The sequence below is a fragment of the Cnephaeus nilssonii genome, assembly GCF_951640355.1.
Source record: "Cnephaeus nilssonii genome assembly, chromosome: 18".
Taxonomy (NCBI): Eukaryota; Metazoa; Chordata; class Mammalia; order Chiroptera; family Vespertilionidae; genus Cnephaeus; species Cnephaeus nilssonii.
In genome coordinates this window covers 45,785,159-45,799,737 of record NC_137089.1, presented here as the reverse complement: position 1 = coordinate 45,799,737, position 14,579 = coordinate 45,785,159, and positions in this window count along the sequence as shown.

Here is a 14,579-nt window from a genome sequence, read left to right as displayed (position 1 = left end):
ATAAAGACTGCCTTTCCTAGCCTACTTTGTAGTTGCATGTGGTTCTGTGACCAGGTTCTGACCAATAGTATTTGAGTGGAAATGACACATGCAACTTTGGCTCCAGCCCTTAAAGAGAAAGAATGTTACTTGCCTTTCCCCTTCTCCTGCTTCCACGGGCAGACAAGAGGATATTGTGATTTGCTATTTCGGACCACATAAGTGAAGGTGCCACTTAGGGGTGGCAAAACAAGTGACCCTCTCTGGAACAGAGCTACCATACCAAGTCCAAATTTTATGTGAAAGGGAAATTTATGTTATGTCATTTGGATATGTATCTCTCCTAATAAATATAGGAGAAGAAAACATTAAACAAATCGTCACTCAAGGACATAATTTGTATAAGTACAAATTATAATCAATAACAAGAAAGAACATACATAGAATTTTTCCTGAGGGACTAGAATTGAGTGGGGAGCTCAAATGTGTCATTGTTAGTCAAGGAAAGCTCTGTCTTAGTCATTTCAGGCTACTATAGTAACCAAATACCATAGACTGGGTGGCTTAAACAACAAACATTTCTCACAGTTCTGGAGGCTGGAAGTTCAAGATGAAGGTGCTGGTTTGAGATGGCAGTGTATCGTTGTGCCTTCACATGGCAGAGGGAGAGAGGGCTCTGGTCTTGAACTCTTCTCATTAGGGCATCAATCCCATCATGTGAGTCCCATTCTCATGACCTCATCTAAACCTGATTACCTCCCAAAGGCCCCACCTCCAAATATTATCACTTTGTGAGTTGGGGCTTCAAGATATGATTTGGTGGTTGGGGGACACAAACACTTACTCCTAACAGCTTCTCTGAGAAAGGAAAGAGCACCTATGAAGATTCTGAAACCATAGAGCATTTGGCCATTGCTGGAACCCCAAGAAGGGCTGGGAGCAGAGCCCCTCTGTGCCACATTTTCAATCAGTTTCCAATCTCACTGTCTTCTCCCCTACTGATGGGTGGTATAACCTGGCACCTCAGAATCTAGACTTGAAGCAGCAGAGCTAATTTGAATCCAGATATTTCTTGAAGGGATGCTCAGGCTCTAGATCTGGAGGATAGATGCAAACCTTCCTCCAGGAAGGAGCCCCGGATTCCCACCAGAGGAACTGAATTTATAGTTGGGGACCAGGAGTGAATGTGGGTCCAGGAGGGAAGAAAGCTGGGGATCAGAATGCGAGAGACCGGGAACGGACCAGGAGGTGAGGAGCCAGACAGCTGTCTGTGCTAGCTGAGGCTCCGAGGTTAGACAGGACCCGGCTGGATACCCACAGCTGCTTTGTATTGGAGGCGTGATGTGTGCGCATGGCTTGTGGCTTCACCGCCACTTCTAAATGATGCCAGGTGCAGTGGCAAATGCTCTCAATACAAAATCTCACCCAATCCTCACACATTGAGTTTGCATGGAGGGCATTATCTCCATTTTACAAATGAGGAGACTGCAGCTCAGAGAGAAGATAATTGTCCAAAGTCCCCAAGTGGGTAGTGCTGGCCTGCGGTGAGGGTTAGACCCAGCACTTATCTGACCTCCCAGGGCCATGTGAGGAAACACAGCACATCCAACCAGTCCAGAAGACCACCTGGGCAGGGTGTGGCAAACTCTTGGCTTAGAAACCAAAGTCAGCCCACAGCTGTGTTTGGTTTGGCAGGTCAACGGTGTAAGAAAACAAACAACTGAATTTGAATGCCTCTAGACACGGAATGGATTTTGTCATTGGTCATAATCTCCCCCGCTTAATTCTCTCATTTATTCCCTGCCTGGTCCCGAAGGCATTTAAGTGTTCATGTGGCCTCCCTTCTAGAAAACCTTTAGTTGGCACCAGAAGCAGTTGAGGAAGCTTTCCTGAGCCCCTCTTCCCGTTTTTCTAGGAATCCATCAGAGACTTGGAGCCTGAGTAGGTAGCTAATGGATTTGAATATACCTATGAGACAAATCTTTGTCCTACAAGGAAGGCAATGCATGTGGGCAAGGACCCTGCTTTAGGAAATAGCCACTATGCACACACTGCAAGCGTGGGAAGACTGATGGACGGGCCGAGTCCTGGAGTTCTTTAGGGGCAGGAGGCAGTTGCGTATTTGCTTATTTCAAGCTGAAGGTGATAGGTGGCCAGCTGGGGCACTTGGAGGTAGAACCCAGGGCGCTGGCTCTCTCGAGAACTCCTTTGGGTCCTCTTCCAGCATTTTGCCAACCTTGCTAGCTCCGTGGGAGCCAAGCACATGATTTTTACTCTTCAGTTCCCCATTGTGTACCCTATCTGTCTGGTCTGGAGTTTAACCAGACTCACCATCAGGCCCAGAGTTTCCACTGCAAAGCACCGGCTTCTGAACCCCTGCAGTGTTTGAAGCACTATTTGTGAACCCATCTCTGTCATTTAGAGTAGCAACCATTTAGTTCACGGGGCAGTTCAAGGGTTTTGAGTTGCAAGTTGCCATGGGCAAGGGAAGTCATTCTCCTGAGCTCAAAATAGCCATCTGTTAACTACTTTTGTTTTTAGATGAAAGCAACTACATTCTCCCCCCTCCCCCGCCCCGCCCAACACACAAACCAAGATAAATTTAAGTTGTCAATGGTATGTCTAGTGAAAAACTATAATAGAGGGTTTTATGTTCCATGAATGCCTTGAAAATTAAAGTTCAGCAAAAAAGATGGGATTGTGGGGGTTGAGGGGCGATCGTGGAGAAGAAAGACAGCACTCGCCTTCTGTTAACGTGAGCTTACAATGAAGGGGAAAGCACTCATCCTTAACCCAAACCTCGCCCCTTGAAAAATAATTTCTGCTCCAATGAAATAGACAGGAAGGGGTGGGGCTTCCAGGTTTATGAAATTTCATTTCATTCAAACAATAACAGCAAAGTGACACATGATATGCCCAGGGTCATAGACTAATTGCCTCTGAGTAAGTAGATTCCCAACATGCTGTTCTTCAAAATCTCCAACCTGCTTCCCTGTGTCTGTTTTGAATTTCCTCTTCTCTAACTTATATGTATATCCTGCCTGTTACAAGCTGGCAAGAACAATCACCAGCATTATCTGTTTCCTTTCAGATCCTGGTATAATTCACTTACCTTCTTCCCACGGCTTGTTTCCCTTGCCATCAAACCAGACCGTCTTATAAAGATGAAGGCAAGAGAGAGGTTGCACTTTTGGACTTTATTAAAAAAACAGACAGAAAACAAGGCTATTTGGTCCTGAGTACAGAGAAGTCATGTAGTAAATATACTCATTAATTCGTTCATCCCACCAAGAATTTACTGAGAGGCTACTATGAATGAGCCATATGCAGGCAGTAGCAGTTAAATGAAGAACAAGATGTGGTCTCTTTCTGTCAACTCACAGTTTAGTAGACAACACAAACACCCCAGGCATTTACAAGCGAGGGCAGTGTGAATTAGCTTAGATGCTATTGTTGAAAAGTGCATTTTCAGGTTTTAGGTGAAAGAAGGAAGAAAGGATGATTTCTGTTGATTTTATCTGGTTAAAATTGTCAAGGCATTCTCATTACTAACAATATGTTGTTAAAGAACAAAAAGTCAACCAAGTAAATTTAAAAATCTAATTGACTATATTGAACAATTTATGAACTGGGCAGCATTGTATCTAGTAAGTAAGAGAGGTACTCAGAGAAGTTGTACAAAATAAAAGGTTTTTAGAGGCAGAAACTAGGTGGGACAAGAAAGTTATTAGAAAAATAAAGTTATTTGCAAAGAAGAATGATTTTATTTTTTCCTTCAGGCGGAGTCACCTTTGTTTGAGGAAAGGCAGTAGGGTTCATATTAACTAAGATTGATGTCTTCTTGGTTTAAAATTTCACTCCTGGGGGGAGCTGAAACTATAGTCAGGTTGGCTATAAAGTCTTGGTGGGGCTTAGCATGAGTTACTCCATTTTGGGCCTGTTGTTTCTTATTAAGTATTAAGGACTCCTTAAAGGCAAAGCAAGGCTTTCAATGGACAATCACTACTTGCCCAAACATGACCAGTGCCTTCAGCTTTAGCTCTGGGATGTGACTCGTCTTACTAATACTAGGAAGAAGGAGAGGAGTAAAAAGTACAGTGGAGTTAGAAAGTGAGTGCAAGGGGAGAAACAGCTCCCCAGCTATTAGTAGGACCCTCTCTCATGCTCTGTGTGCACAACAGTGGAGGCCTCGGAACTGCCTAGTTGGGAAAAATTCAGGAAGGGCTGGTCTGCAAGGGCAATGCACCAAATCCTGAAGGCAGGGACTTGGTTGACAAATTCACAGCACCCATGATACCATTTCCCTGACCAGCACCCATAGCCAATAGCAGCAGCTAATCAGACCGCCTAATCTCAACCAGTGTTCCTCATCTGAATCAGATATAGAAACAACCATTTTCTCAATTCTCAAGAATATTGCTTAACTAGTCCCACCGTGGCTGCGCAAGAGAGAAGTTAATCTCTTACAATCAGTGCTTAGGGCACTGGGGCTTCATTCTCTGAGAAACCCCAAATGCAATGGGACAATCCTCAACAGATGACACTAAACAGCAGGTTGGTGAGGAAGCTGAAGTTTATTTGCTACCCTGGGCCACTTGGCAGCCTGAGGGGAAATGGAGGAAAGGCTACAGAAAGAGTAGGAAGTAAGTTTTCTTCTAGGGGTATCTAGAGAGCTACTTTCAGGTCAGCCCTCAGGTGGAGCAGGAAGACACAAAAGCTGGGAATCAACGCTTCCTCATAACACTGCAATATCCCCTAGATTTTTAGGTATTGCTGTAGGCAGAATTCTCACATGGTCCCCAAGATTCCTGCTATGAGGCACAGTCTCTTTCCTTGGAGGGTGGGAGGGACTTGAGAGTATGATGGGATTTCACTCTGTGATTGGGTTATCATGTTATACAGCAAAGCAGATGTCCCTAATTTGTTAACTGGTCTAGCAACACAATGTCCTCCTTGGAGGGTGGAGGAGGGTGAGAATCTATGTAGTCCAAGTCAGAATCCTCTTTAATGAGCAGAGGGTGGGAAATAAATAAGAGCACTCACATTTCAATCATTATTTACCCTGTCATCACATAGCCAAGGACAAACCCATAATAATCTAATTTTGAAATCATGGTCACTGCAAGTATGTGCCATGAAGAGTAGGAGCTGTGTTTATGTGTTGCACCCAGACTTACTTTGAAGTTTCTGGGTACAATACCTGTCCGATGATCTAGTGGAATGAACTTCGACACACTGAGGAAGACAGGCCTAGAGTTGGGGTTATTCCATACCAGCAACTCCCAGGTTGGATGGCAGGAACTGTCCCGCAGTAAAGAGGCCTTTCCCCAAGGGAGGACATCTAGGGAACAGTGCCTGAGAGCCTGCAAAACCTTTAACAGAGCCCTACCTAACAAACCAGGGCCACAGCTCACTAAGCAGAGGCTGCTTAGTCCAGCAATCCCCTCCACACCCTAGAGCTAAGAATCAGGAAACATTCCAACTACAGCAGAGTTGCCGACACAGATTTCACAGGCCTACCCACTAACACTCACAGAAATCGGTATTTGAATTGGTGTCAGGCACTGGCTTGCATTTCCTTTCGTTTCTTCATCCATCCCCCCTGTGAAGTAGGTATTATTATGCTCATTTTACAGGTGAAAGAGCTAAGCCATGAGAAAATAAAATGACTTACCCAAACTCCCCAGCTCTTAAGTCATAGAGCAAGAATTTGAACTCAAGTCTCTCTGTAACCTGAGCCTCTTACAGATGTTGATGGTTGGGTTCAGAATTCTCTGCCTTCAAGATTTGACCACAGGGCAAATGCCTCACTATAGTAATTCTGATGTATGTTAAAGTCCTATGGTCTTGCCACTTTGGCCTTATATCTTTTTTTTTAAATATATTTTATTTATTTTTTACAGAAAGGAAGGGAGAGGGATAGAGAGTCAGAAACATCAATCAGCTGCCTCCTGCACACCTCCTACTGGGGATGTGCCCGCAACCAAGGTACATGCCCTTGACCGGAATCGAACCTGGGACCTTTCAGTCCGCAGGCCGACGCTCTATCCACTGAGCCAAACCAGTTAGGGCTGGCCTTATATCTTAAGAAAGCTGGTCTCCAAGGACTTCTGCTTTTTAGGGAAGTCCTGATTTGTTATTTCTCAAATTATAAATGCAATATATTAAAGTTTACATTAACCAGTAAAATAAAAAAGAGATGTCTCTGTTCTGCTTCAGCCCCCCAAGGGAGCTCATGTTAAAAGCCTGGTACATGTCTTTCCATATCTTCCTCCTCCTTCATCCGTCTAAAAGCATAGACACCTATAGACAGGGTGTTTAGTTTGTTCCCTGTGAATGACATAGAAAAATAACACTATTTTTGGGGGGGACAATTATATATGTCTATTATCACTGATATTACATATCAGTAAATATGAATACAAACATTCCCCCAATTTCCTATCCTCCTATCTAATAAAAGAATAATATGCAAATTGACTGTACCTCTGCTACACCCACAAGCCACACCCACCAGCCAATCAGGAGCGAATTGCAAATAAACCCAACCAAGATGGCTGCGGCCACAGAGAGCAGGAGGGAGGCTTGGGTTTCCCCAGCAATGGAGGAAGCCAAGCTTTCCGCCTACCCTTGCCGGCCTAGGCCTCCACTCAAGGCTACAAAGTTTCAGTGATAGAAGATAAATAAATCCAAACAGAAATGGCGGCAGCCACGGAGCTGGAAAGAGCAGGAGGCTAGGGTTGCCACCGGCGATGGAGGAAGTCAAGCTTCTGAAGCCCTGGCCTGCCTTGGCCTCCGCTCCAGGCTACAAAGTTTCAATTATAGAAAATACATAAATCCCAACAGAAATGGCTGCTGCCACGGAGCAAGCAGGAGGCTTGGCTCCACTCCAGGCTACAAAGTTTCAATTGTAGAAGATAAATAAATCCCAGATACCAGGGCCTCCGCTTGGGTTGCCAGGGGGCATGGCCGGCCTGCAAACCACCACAGGCCCCTCGCCCAGGCCACCCCACGCCCCAAAGAAACCCCACCCTGATCTGGGACACCCTTCAGGGCAAACCAGCTGGCCCCCACCCATGCACCAGGCCTCTATCCTATCTAATAAAAGAGTAATATACAGATTGACCATCACTCTAACAAGATGGCTGCCCCCATGTGGTCAAAGATCCTGCCCCCATGTGGACACAAGATGGCCACCACAAGATGGCCAGCAGGGGAGGGCAGTTGGGGGTGACCAGGCCTGCAGGGGAGGGCAGTTAGGGGTGACCAAGCCTGCAGGGGAGGGCAGTTAGGGGCAAACAGGCTGGCAGGGGAGTGTTTAGGGGGTGATCAGGCTGGCAGGCAGAAGCGGTTAGGGGCAATCAGGAAGGCAGACGCGAGCAGTTGGGAGCCAGCAGTCCTGGATTGTGAGAGGGATGTCCGACTACCCATTTAGGCTCAATCCCACCGGGCCTCTAGTCTTTCATAAAACACATATAGAATATTTAATAATTGAGATCAAATCAAACATGGAGAATTCATTTTAGCCAGATTTTACCTTTTCATATCCACCTCCCTATTATACCTACATCACCACACACACACGCACACGCATACACATATATGTATTCAGAAAATCTAGGTTAAGAATAATTGTGATTCCTGCTATACTTTTCTCCATTTACAAATAAATCATATATAAATATGTAAAAAATACATACACACAGGTTTTTGTTATTGTCTATTTTACAGGATTGAGTTGGATTATACACATTTCTTTACATATGGCTTTTCTCAGAAATATCCTAAGGAAATCCCTCCATGTCAATTGTTAATGGCACCTACTTATTCCTTTAAGTGTCTGCATATCAGTGTAGCTATGCCACAATTTACTTGACCATTCCCACAGTGATGGCCCATTTGTTTCTCTTTTAGTCACTCTAACCTTAACTAAAATAGACTGCTGCACTTAATACTCTTGTTCCTATGAGCTTGTATATTTGTTCTCAAGTTGAAATTAATTTCTGCATAAAGAGAGCTACACACTGTTGTTATTGAAGAAAGGTAATACAATCTGGCATTACTGTCAATAGAACACAAACTTTGTGAAAGGCTCAATTATAACAACAAAAAACTTACCAGTGCTTTTGCTAAAATAAAGGTGAGAAAAATAAATGGTATAGATTAGTTATATAATAATTTATACATTATGTATGCCTTTCTTTTATTATTTATCCCATCATCATCAGCCTCTCAACAAAATACCTAAACATTTGCGATATTAATTAGACTTGGACATCTTTGATATTTTTCTAACTTTTGGTTACACAAAAATATAACTTCATGTATTTCTTGACTTTTTTGTTATAAAGATGTATTATTGAGGTAGGAAGAGACAACATTGTATTTAGCAGTATGTTAACTTGTTTTGTAACTTTAATTATTTAGACATCTAGTAAGTGGGTCTCAACTTGTTCTCTTGCTCAGGCCTTGCAAATGTTCATGAGGGACTGATCCACTTTGGGCCCAAGCATATGCTCATCTATTTTTTCATTCATTCATTGATTCATCCACCAAGCATTTGCTTAACATGTTCTATGAGCAGATATTGTACTAATTTCAATCATTCAACAAACATTTATTGAGTTCTGAGGACCAGACACTCAAAAGGTACTAATAAAATTCTGATTAATATAATCCAATTGTAATTGGAGAGAGTTCAGTCCAATGGGAAAAAAATAGACCAGTAACTCGAACATATGGTAAGGGTTTAATGAAGGTACATTAAATATAAATATATATTTATTTATGATATATATTTATATTTAATATATTTTATATTCTAATGTATAAAATATATGATCTAATGTTATATAATCAATATACTTAAGTATGTAATACATGATATAAAGATATAGATATATAATGTATATGATATGTAAATTTAGGGCCATAAGAAGGAAGGATAGAACCAAATAAATCAACAGCTTGAAGAAAGGGACAATCACTTGTGGGATTTCAGACCTGTTGACTGATTATGGTAGGAGCGCGAATCTCTGGTGAGAAGCAAAGCTTCTGTCCATGCTCATGAAATGCAGATGAGGACCGAGCAATTAGCTGATGAACTTGGCTGTAGTTGCTTGTTCTAGACATTGAGATGACTCACCCCAAAGCAAACCTCAGCAGAGGCTGGTGAGCCCAGCATCATTTTATCCCATCGCCTCCTGCTTTTCTAGCTGAGGCTTTCCAGCACTCCGTCTGACCACCCGGATGGTTTGAGATGCTGCCAGCACACTCATGAGAGAGCCTTAGCCTGTGGGTGTTTTCCTGACCCCACTACCTCAATCCAGAATATTCTTCAACGCGGTTATTGCACACAGCACCTAACTCTCCCACACCCCCACTGTTCAGTGATCTCACCTCCCCAGGATGGCAGCCAAGATTACCAGGAAAACACCTGCTCTGGTGATGAGCGCATAACAAAGGGGGAGCAGAGATGCTTCTGGCCAATCCTCCAACCCAGGGGTGATTTTTCTACACGCCTCCCTGTCAGAATTATACTCCCGCACCTGAAGCAAAATGTGAAAACCATAGGAGACTGACCCCCTAGTCCACAAGTCCGGGAGAGTTTTTCAGCTTTGAGTAAATGATAGAAAACAACTTTAAATGGATCTAGTTGAATCAATGATGAAAATTCAAATAGAAAATCTAAGCCAATAATTGCGTTTTCCTCAATTGCAGTGAGGGAATCTCCACTGCTGGCTTTAATTCTTTTCCTCTGTTTTTATGGGCAACAAAGGACGATATTGCTCTACCTACAAACATAAGAAATCAAGAGTGGTCATCGGGAGGCTACGGGCAGCTGCTCCAATAAAAATTTGATTCCTTGCTCAGTTTCCAGGCCTGAGCCCGTTTTCAAACGCAGAGCACATTGCCTGAGGGAGATGGTTAAGTCCTCAGGAGGGAGGTCCTGTAACACTATGGCAAACACATATGGCAATGATGTCCCTCATCCTTTCCTCAGGAGACCCATGGTCATTAGGTAATCCTACCCCAGGGAAAAGCATTGCAAATATTTCATGGACTATAGGACATAGGGTCCAAGATATCATAATTTTGTTGTATAGAAATGTGCTTCCAACAAGTATATGTGGAACATATAATTTTCCAGGATAAATGATATATCTATAAATATGGCCTCATAGTTATATGTAATTTATATGTAAATATATTTTAAAACATTATGTATAATGGATACATTAACATTGAGAGTTTGCTGTGTGCAAGGCACTGTTCTAAAGGGTTTTAACTCTTTTAATCCTCACAGCAGCCTTATGAGAGGAGAGGGGAATAGAGTGCTTTGTACAGATGAGGAACCAGGCACCGCACAGTTAGTGAACGTGACTAAGCGCATGTTGACAATGACTGGAGAAACCGGCTTTCAAGCTCAGGCTCTCTGGCTCCAGGGTCTCTACTCTTTTGGTGTGGAGTAAGGGCAAGGAGGACAGGGGCATTATTCTCCTGTTCTTTTTCTCCGGATGTCCTGAACTTTTGCTTCCAACCCAATCAGGGCTTATTTATTTATGTGTGTGTGACAGGATGGAACCCCCAGAGATTTTGAACTTGTCTATTCATACCTCCAGGCAATTATTTTTATCAACAATAGCAAGTCAAACCCACAAGCAGGTGTTCAGCCAAATCTGTGTTCTGGAGAATTTGAGATATTTCCAGTGCACCATATGCTACAGGTGCCAGGCTGGTGACCTAAGTGAATGGAGCAGCTGGGTGGAGACTGTGGCCAATCATGGTGCTCACACCTGTCTAAAAGGGGCAGCTGCTCAATTCCAGCCTAGAATTGCCAGGAGCAGAATAATCCAGTGTAGACAGACCTTCCCATTTTTTTTAAAGATAATCAGAAATATAGATAAAATCTCCTGACTTTTAAATATTAATGATTTTTTATTTAAAAATATTAGTCTTATTTAACCAGTTTTGGCAGCTGAATGTTTTATAAAAACTTTACAGATTGTATAGTTTATATACATTTCATACTGAACGAAAAAGTAGGTCCCACAGATGCAAAAAGACTGCACCAACCAATCCCAGGTAAAGGCAGATTGACCCCCTGCAGAGCTCTCCCTGCAGCTCTCCCTGCAGCGGTCGGTTCTAAGTATAAACTTCAAAACTGTACAGAAGTAAGGTTTTGACTTCACTTCACTTTCCATACATTCAGTATGACTGCAAGCTCTGAAGGCTGACTAATAATAGGCACCTGCATTCAGGAACCAGCCCCCCACTCCTGGGAGCAGAGCACATCTCTGTTTATGCAGGCCGCTCTGGGCGCCGCACTGCACTCGGAATGTTGTGTAGACGTGAAAGCGGATACCAAGAACATTACATGTCGAATATAAGGTAGTTATTTTTTTTTTAAAAAAAGGAGTTTCTGCATTTAATAGTGTGCCAACAGGATTTTAACTTACTAAATAAAATATATCCTAAGTGAACCTAAAAATTACACTTTATAAACATATTTTTTGGTGCAATCCATCAATCTTATCTGCAAATAGAAAACCAAAATTGTGTAATATGAAGTAGTGTTTCTCACCCAGCAACAAGAAGCATTGCAGTCATTTTTTCAAATGGGTCAGAGACACTATTTAAATCCCACTAAGGCTAATGTAACTTAGATATTTATACTTAAGCTATCCAGTGATTCACTATTTCTGCAAAACCAGCTTTCTTCTAGAGACAGTGGTTTCTTCATGTTAACTGGGTAAGACCCAGACACATTAAAAAGGGAGGAAAAGGCAATTGATTTCTTTCAGCATAAATCCCAAGCATACTTTGGTTTGGGGCCATGTTCATCAGTGGAGTTTTCATCTGAAATATCTGAAAAGATGTCTTACTTTTGATTTAGACTTTTCATCTGAGGTATCGTACCTTCTTGGAGACAAATACACATCTCAGATCTTTCGGTATCTCTATTTGGTGCAGGGGAGGCGAGGCTGTCTGGTGCCTCTTTAGAATCTGTTCTAGAAGGAAAAAATAAGGAAACCAAACATTATTCTAGACTTTTCTGCCACCCCAAACCAGCAAAACATACTTTCCTTTTGTATACAGTACAAGCCAAAAGATAAATAAAAAACTAGAGCTTCAAAGAGCAGTCTAGAGCTTGCCATTGTACTTACATACTTGTGTATATATTAAGTATAAAATAATGACTTTTGGACAAAGGAGCTTTGCAGTTATTTATTTTAAAGTTACAGTACTTAAGAACTCCTTGATAATAAATAGCTTGGATGTTTCAAGTCCTGCATCCAGCGTGACCTTGGAGTGAACTTGTTTCAGGCTTTGGGGATGGATTAGAGCACCTTGGAGCCACACCCGCTCTACAGTTCCAGGGTCATCAGCAGGCAGTCTGCCAATCAAAACTCATCCATCTTCCTCTCAAGTATTTCAACAGGGAGTCCATCCCTCGGGCGGAACCCCAGGTATTCTTTAGCACTTCACACTCCCTCCCATTGGCCGGCTCCAACTCCATCATCATGTTACAGCGCAGTGGTACTTTGGATTCCTCCGGCACAACTGGATTATACAAGGCAAGCTGCTTGCGACCCATGACTTCTTGGGTGAAGGTCCCAGGCCAGGACACCCCGGGGAACAGGCCTCCTTTCGCTGCCAGATCCCGGCGATCTATCCGTGTTTCACATGCAGATGCTCCTCCCATAATCTTGGGAAACACAACGGTGGCACAGTCATCTGCACTCTGTCCGAAGGTAATAAAGGGTGTTTGAGTCCAAGCCTTCTCATTGGCCCAAACCAATCACAGAGAGGCAATATGTGGGGATGCTCCCAGTCCAATGGCTGGGCCATCTACTGCTACAATAATGGCTTCTTCAACGGAATGAAAACATTTATGAAGTTTCTAGTAGCTTCTGCCATTTCAGTGCTTTCTCTTTTTCTGCAGCCAATGCTGTCTCAGTTGGGTGCCTTCATGGCCTGCGCTTCCTGCTCCTGCTCCTGCTCCTGCTCCTGCCGGGGAGCTCAACATAGAGGGGCCTCGAGGACTCAGTGCTCCGCCTTGGGGTGGGCCACGGGGCTGGGGCCCTGTGGTGGCATTGTACCAGGTCATGGCTGGTGCTGTGCATTAGTGATTTTTATTTTTTTATTTTTTCTTTAATTATTGAGGTAAATAATGATTGAGGAGTGTATTGATATTACTTAGATCGAAGAATCGAAATCATCTCATCCTGCCTCTCTGCTAATCTCTCTATGGCTCTCACGACGAGTTGTAGATCATTTGATGCTGAGTCACGGTCTCTACCCCTTTCTCGGTCTCTGTTAGGCTCACTCTCTTTAGTTGTGATACCAAGTATCTTGTTAACCTCTTCAGATCCAAGCCCGTACACTGCCTTCAAGCTATCATAATTAATATTGGAAATACCTCTCTTCTTGACAGGAGGCAACATCATCATCTCTTCAACGTCTTGCTCTGATATATCTGCTTAAAGTTCCTTTGTTATTTTGTAATCCCGGAAAGTGCCCTCACGCTTCCGTTTGCACATTGTGACTGCTCGAAATAGATTTGGGAATGCTTGAGGAGTTATTCTTTCATGTCCTTCAAGTCGTAAAATCTTTAGATAAGGGAACCTTTCCCTGGAATACTGGTCAATCAACTCTTTTTCAGTAGCCTCCAGCTTAGCTGCATCCTCAGATACTGGTCGCATTGCAGTTATATGATTCACTCCTTCATTTATAAGGGATTTCATCACCATGAATGGTGTCATCTCTGCGAAAGAAGAGAACAACTTGAGCTGTGTAACAAAGGCTCTGGATGTTTTTCCGTGAAGGTTATCATCCTTTACAAACAATAAGGTGTTAAGGATGGGCAGATCAAGTCCTTCAAAATTGAGCCAATCAGCAGTCGTTTTGATGTCTAACGCAGGATCCAATTCCACCGATGGAGCTTGTCTAGCTGGGAATACTGTAGCGTAAAGTGCACTGAATCTTTTGTTTATTTGGTTCTTAGGGTTCTGTTGAGGTCGACGGACAACATAGTACATCAATCCAAGGGCGACTTTGACAATGAGAAGATGTTGTTCTGAATCCACCTCAGTTATAGCATCCCACTCGATCACGGAGCCATCTTTCCCAGGAACTCCTCTGTCAGGTTGTGTGTACTTGTCCCATGGCTTGCCTGGTATATCGTAAAGGAGAGGGAAGGTCGCTAATAAACACGTAGTGTTGATTGAACGAGTTCCCCCACAGGTGGCATTTCTCATATGTGTCAGGTCAATCAAACCTGCTGCTGCTGCCGTGACTACTTTGGCCTTCGGTGGCAAGTAGACATTGACCAGCCCACTAGGTACCAACTCCGCGTGTGACGCCATAGAGTCCAGTGATTTTTATTTTTAATGGCAATATTTTGCAGGCCAAACAGAATCCCATAGTCAACAATGATTCATGAGCCGCCATTTTGAAACTTCTGACCTGAATAAAAATTAAGTGGGAGGTCTCCCACATGCTAAGATTTGAGTAGCATTGGGAAAGTGACCTTATCTCACCACATATCTTCCCCAGGGTAGCCAACCCCTTCTAAAAATTCTTGGACTGATCAGTGT